General features: G+C 32.7%; 1 long non-coding RNA gene across 1 annotated transcript; it reads left to right on the top strand.

The window, feature by feature from the left end:
- Window positions 1–595, top strand: LOC149249354 (uncharacterized). The gene is made up of 3 exons (XR_016265843.1): window positions 1–128; window positions 236–307; window positions 403–595. It is a non-coding gene; the product is annotated as an uncharacterized LOC149249354 (long non-coding RNA).
- Window positions 596–6,245: the final 5,650 nt, after the last annotated feature.

The raw sequence follows: 6,245 nt of genomic DNA, 5'->3' as shown, positions 1-6,245 counted from the left end.
TTATTATTCCTCCTTTCTCGCTGTGACGGTGTGTCGCAGAGCCATGGCGTTTCACTTACCTCTGCTCCGGCTACTACGTTCAGCTCCAGACCCTTGGTTCATTTCCTCCTTCGCATCAGTTGACACAGGTATAAGATCATACGATTATATTGTTTTCAGTTTATGTCAGTTTCCAGTTTTGCAATGCCATTTCAAAGTTTAACCAGACTCTCGTTGTTTTTCCCTTCTGTCTCAGACGCACAGTGACCGGTGACCACACCTTGTCGGAGATGGGAGCCCTTTCGCTCTTCCTTCTGTTGGGTTACAGGTATGCTCGAATACCATTATGCCGTTATGCCGTTTACTTTTTATTCCCATAATTTTGTTTTAGGACAACAGCTGAGTGTTAAATTACTCTGACAGGGATACCCGGTGGCATCACCGCGGCATGGAACCCTGTTAACAGTTTTGGGTTTCGACCCGAGTCTTAGATTATAGACTTGTCTAGGAAAAGGTTCAGTCTAAGAGTAATATGCTCAGCCGTGACCATTGATTTGTATAATATTACTTCTGGAAGTCATTCTGCTTTGTATCCGAACAGTTTAAGGGTTTAAGCTTGAATGTTGTTTACGCGGGTTGATACCCTGACTTTGTCAATTAAATAGTTCAAGGGGCAGAACGCGTAAGATTTAATGGTTCCCACCCGTGCATGATGTTATTTCCTTTGTTAAATGCCCTCGTGGCCATAGCTACATATATACGAACTTGTGATACAGGTTTTCACGGTTCTTTTCTAATGAAATGATTTGTATTATTGTTGCTTCAGTATCGAATTTATATATGTGTTTACGTTTCAGTTTTATGACCTCTCGTTTGGCTCATTGTAAGCACTCTCTGTTCCTAAAACGGAGTTGAGGCTACATTGCTTATGTGCTCTTGTTTATGACATTCGGTTTCTAACTCTTGCGAGGGTTTTAAGATTTATTGGTTATCTGTTAACTTGCTTTATCCATATACATGCATGCATTTATATTTAACATTCGACATTCTATGCGACTGTAAGGGTTTGCCCAGTCTTTAATACAGTTCTGGTTCACTCATGATTCCGCCGGTGAAGTTGAGGGTTTCCCTCCTTCCACACTCGAGCGAAGTGATAGATTGCATACTCAAGTTTACTCGCATGGGCTCCAACCCGTTTTCATTTTTGTCTGTATTTCTTTATGATTATTAAATCACACACAGCTTGTTCATTTTCTAATACTGCCCGAGAGGCTAACTCGTTTACTGCTGAATACGCACATAGAGTGCCAGGGTTGGCTACTGCTTCACGGCAGGGTGCGCTGTACTTATTCTTTTTGCTTCTTGAGATATCTGAGTATTTATTCCTTTTCGCATGCATATGGTTTACTGTTACATCATTTTCTTGAAATGAGTTATAATGTTGACACTAAATCTAATATAACCCAGTTATCTATTATTTCATATATATCTTTGGTAACCAGACCACTCAAGTTCGGATATTGCTTTTCATACAGTTATCAATGTTTTACCAGTAAATGTATATTCAGGTTACAGGCCATACTCGTATCTGTTTGTTCCTCTATTACTTACAGTTTATGCTACTGTTTTTCATAACACTGTTTACGAATTTATGCAAATACTCTATTGCTTACAATATATGCTACTTGCTTTCATAACACTGTTTACGAATTTATGCAAATAGCTGTTAGTTCCTTTCACTTTCTCAGCACAGTACAGTGTAATAACATACTAACAGAGGCAACAAGTAGCAACCATACCTGTTATCTGCCAACTTACTGGTAATGCTTGTCAATCCACCCGTCCGTAGGAAGTCCTTGCTGAACTTCCACCCCCAAGCACTTGCAGGTCCTACTCGACCGCAATGGCACTGGTCTTCGCCAGTCAACGCTATCTGGTCCTAACCAGACGTAGCGTGCACAGGAAAATTTCTTTTTCCCCTTAAGCTATCTGATCCTAACCAGCGTAGCATTCCTTCTCATTTTTTCTCTGCCATCTGATCCTAACTAGACTTGGCATTTTTCCCCTTTTTCCTCTGGGGACTCAACTACCTCCAGGTAGTTAGGGTAACCGATTCCTCAGTTACTAACCATGATTAATCATAACTCAATTCAAAATGGTACCAACAAAACTGTCTTTTTATTAATATAACATTAACAACAGGATTACAGGTAATTCAAATAAAGTCTTTATTTCATAATTACTTCACTAGTTACTAGCATTTACTTTTCACAAGGGGTGTTACATAAAATAAAACATGTCTCTCTCTCACTAATAACAAAATACAATAATTTTTTCACATAGGTAAAATAAAACATTTCTGTCTCATAACAAAATATAATAATTTTTTCACATGGGTAAAATAAATCAGCTCGCTCTCTTTTTTAGTAATATCTCTTTCTCATAACAAAATATAATAATTTTTTCACATAGGTAAAATAAAGAATCTCTCTTAGTAAAATATAATAATTTTTTCACATAGGTAAAATAAAATATCTTTCTGGACAAAATATAATAATTGTTTCACATAGGTAAAATAAAACATTTAATCCCATATTTGAGAGTATAATAGTCTCTTTCAAATATAATAATTTTTCACATAGGCAAAATAAAATAATAAATCTTTTCTGGAAGATCCATGTTTTATTTTACCTATTTGGAAAAATTATTATACTTGAGAAAAAAGATACAATGTTTTATTTTATCTATGTGAAAAAAATATTATATTTAAGAAATAAAGCCTATTGTACTTTCTATTGTACTTTCGATCATAAGATCTAATGAAAAAATTATTCTGTTTTTTTAAAAGAAATGTTTTATTTTACCTATCCTTGAGAGACTCTATTATACTCTCTATCATAGGATCCGACGTTTTATTTAACAGAAAAACCAGAGACATAAATCTGTGTTTTATTTTAACTATGTGAAAAATTATTATATTTGAGAAAGTGTAATAGGCCCTTGCATGCGTTCGTCCAATGAAATATAACCGCAACAGTTTGATTACGGTGTTACAAGCCACCTACCTAGCTGAGCTTACACGCTCCCAACCAATAGAATATTAGCAAAACGAGAGATTAGGGTAACTGCATCTTTAAACGGTTTTTTTTAAAGAGACGACGGATTAGGTTTATTTTTGACGTTTTATATAGTTATTTTTGACGTTGCATATAGTTATATGGCTTTTGATGTTTTATATAGTTATTTTGACGTTGCATATAGTTATATGTTCTGGATTATAATTGAAGTTAATTGTTATATGGTTTGGATTCCAATTGAGAGAAGTTACAGATTTCTTCGTATTTCCGTCTACGTATTACTTCGTTTTTACCAGATTTGTGTTTGTAGACGTGGGCAGATTTCGACCAAACCATCATGGATTCATTCGCAACATATTTTTTAGGAGCGGGTGGTAGCAGAGTTGTGGTGCTCTGCATGTCCATGACTCTCACCAGCTAACGGTCAAGTTTTACTATTTTCTGAAGTCCTACATATGTCCAATACATATGTCCAACTCCATTTTAAATCAATTCGAAAATGATTTTCCTGGGTGATAATTAACTGATTTTCTCTTGGACTCTTCTTTAACTTAAAGTCATCTTTTAGATGACGGAAGATTGCATCCAATGCATAATATGGCATAGACAACCGAAATGTTTCATGATCTTCCAGACACTCAGAAATCCGCATCTTCATACAACAACGATCCAATGCATCTGGAGAAAAGAGGACATTCTATGAAGAAAAGAATATTATAAAAAAAATATTATATTTTAATTATCAATATTCACAATATTTAAAAAAAAATATTATTTATGATTATAAATTGATTGTAAAGAAAATATCTAAAAAAATGATTAATAAAATTTATATTTATAAAATAATTAATAATTTTTTTATAATTTAAATATCATAATTCAAAATATCTTATTTTTTTTTATAATTTAGTTATAATTATTTAAAATATAAAAAAAAAAACATAAAACCAAAGGTATTTATGAATCTTATTAGTTCTACTTATAAGATATTCAAATTTTAAATTTGAGGTAAAAAATTGTTGGTATAATCTTTATTTTATTTGAAATTTAAATTTTAACTATTTTTTATTATAACTTTCTACAAGTTTTAAATAGTTTAAAAGTGAAATATTATTTTAGGGGTATAATATTTTAAAATTAAATTGATATCAGATTACACAATATTAAAATAATTTTTCTAATATAACATTAAAATATTTTTTCTATGGTTTTATATTGTAAACTATTAAATGAAATTTTAAGTGAAATAGAAAAACCATAAGCTAATTGAATCCATCAATTGTACATGAAAATATCAATAGTGCTTAGTCCGATGGCTCAAGCGCTTTGGCAAAGGCTTAGTTATAATGGGTGGGAGGTCTAGTGATCGACCTCCCTACTCGTGCTTTGGCAAAGGCTTAGTTATAATGGGTGAAAGGTCTAGTGATCGACCTCCCTACTCCTTCTCTCGTGCAAACTACTCAACAAAAAAATTTCCCATGGGGTTTTGGATTGACGCTGAATGGGTGCACTGTTAAGGCACTCCTTGCGATAGGTCACTAGTTCAAATCCCCTGTGGGTGCTTACCTACCAAAAAAAAACAAAATACCAATAGTGCGTGACCAGAAATACTAGACTTGGTTTGTTATAGAACGGTTACTCAATGCTAACGAGTTCTTCCATCCCCAATAGGATGCAATTTAAGGAAAATTTAGTCAAGTAGATATATTTTCAGTTTCATTTTAAAATTTTAATTGTTATTGTACTCGAATATATTCTCAATTTTATTTAAAAAGTTTAGTAGAAATAATCAATTAAAGAATTATTTAGTATTTATATCATTATTATAGTCATAATTGGATAGAAATAAGGAAGCAAATTGTTAAAAGATTATTCCATATGACTTCTCTCAACCTTCTGGAGTAAACATCAAATTCATTACTTCTTGTGTTTCTTCCTTAACTCAAGAGGTACAAGAGATCTTAAGAGTCTCACTTAGTAATGATCAACATCCTCATATAGTTAGTTTGGTTTATAGGCTATAGGAGTCATCAAGTCTAGAAATTGCCCAAACACCTTAACCTAGAAAGTTACATAGCATCAACGAAATCCGCATTTAATAAGATAATCAAATATTCCAACACCATGTTGTTTTCTCCAATAAAAATGAGGATAAGGTTAATAAAGATATGCCATCTAACAAAATCATACATTTAATCTAGTTAATGGGTTACAATGTGCCTAACCCATATTTCCCATGGGAGCATAGACTTTATGAACTTCACGCTTCCTTTTAGGATAAAATCAAGCAAATGGGAATAACAAATTCTAATCTCTAGAGGTAAAAAAAAGGTAGTAAGTTGCCAAAAAAAATATAATGATCTACATCCAAAAAGTCTATTGTTTGTTACTCATACACCCCAAATAGGAACCTCATTTTAGAAGCTTCTTCATCATTCATGGAACAAAATAATCCTTTGTAATGTTCTTAATTTAATGGGGGAAGAGACAAGGATTAAGGATATGGGAGAACAAATGAGGAGGCACTCACTAATAGTGCATCTTATTGTATGATCAAGTTTAGTACTCCATAATATTGTCTTCCATTTCAAGAGAAAATAGAGGAGGACATTTTGTCTCTTAAACCTCTTTGATTTAAGGGCAATTATCATCGCATGTATAATTGTTCCTACCCTGCGAAAAAAAATACCATTATGCTAATCAGAAGCAGATGGTGGAAGTATCATTATATCGCCTTCATTTCCCATGAATATCTCCCTATTTCTCCACAAAACGGAAAAGGATCTTGTGAAGGAATTCTAGACCATGTCAAGATCTAGCTTCTTAGTGGTTTTCTAAGACATCTTTTCTCTACAAGGATACATCCCATAGATGTAAAGATGAAGAACACACATTTTCCCTATTTGAAGCAACAATGAAAACATACATGATGTTAGGTGTAAATATTTCCCATGTAGTTTCATTTGAAACATATAAAGTTGATGACTTGAAACTTTTAATATAGAAATATATTGTAAAATTCCAATATAATATGGGAAAGATAAAAACAAATCATGAGTTTAATTCGACGATCATGAAATAAACAAATTATATAATTTAGTAAATTAAAAATGAATCTTTCTTCTATCAATTTACCTTGGTATTAGAAAAAGATGGCAAACACGTTGGTGGTAAGAAATATGAAGCACA

Source organism: Pinus tabuliformis, chromosome 7, assembly GCF_031772625.1.
Source record: "Pinus tabuliformis cultivar Carrire ecotype Pingquan chromosome 7, CPIR1, whole genome shotgun sequence".
Lineage (NCBI taxonomy): Eukaryota > Viridiplantae > Streptophyta > Pinopsida > Pinales > Pinaceae > Pinus > Pinus tabuliformis.
Note: the sequence above shows the minus strand (reverse complement) of the source record. Positions and strands in the feature narration are given on the sequence as shown.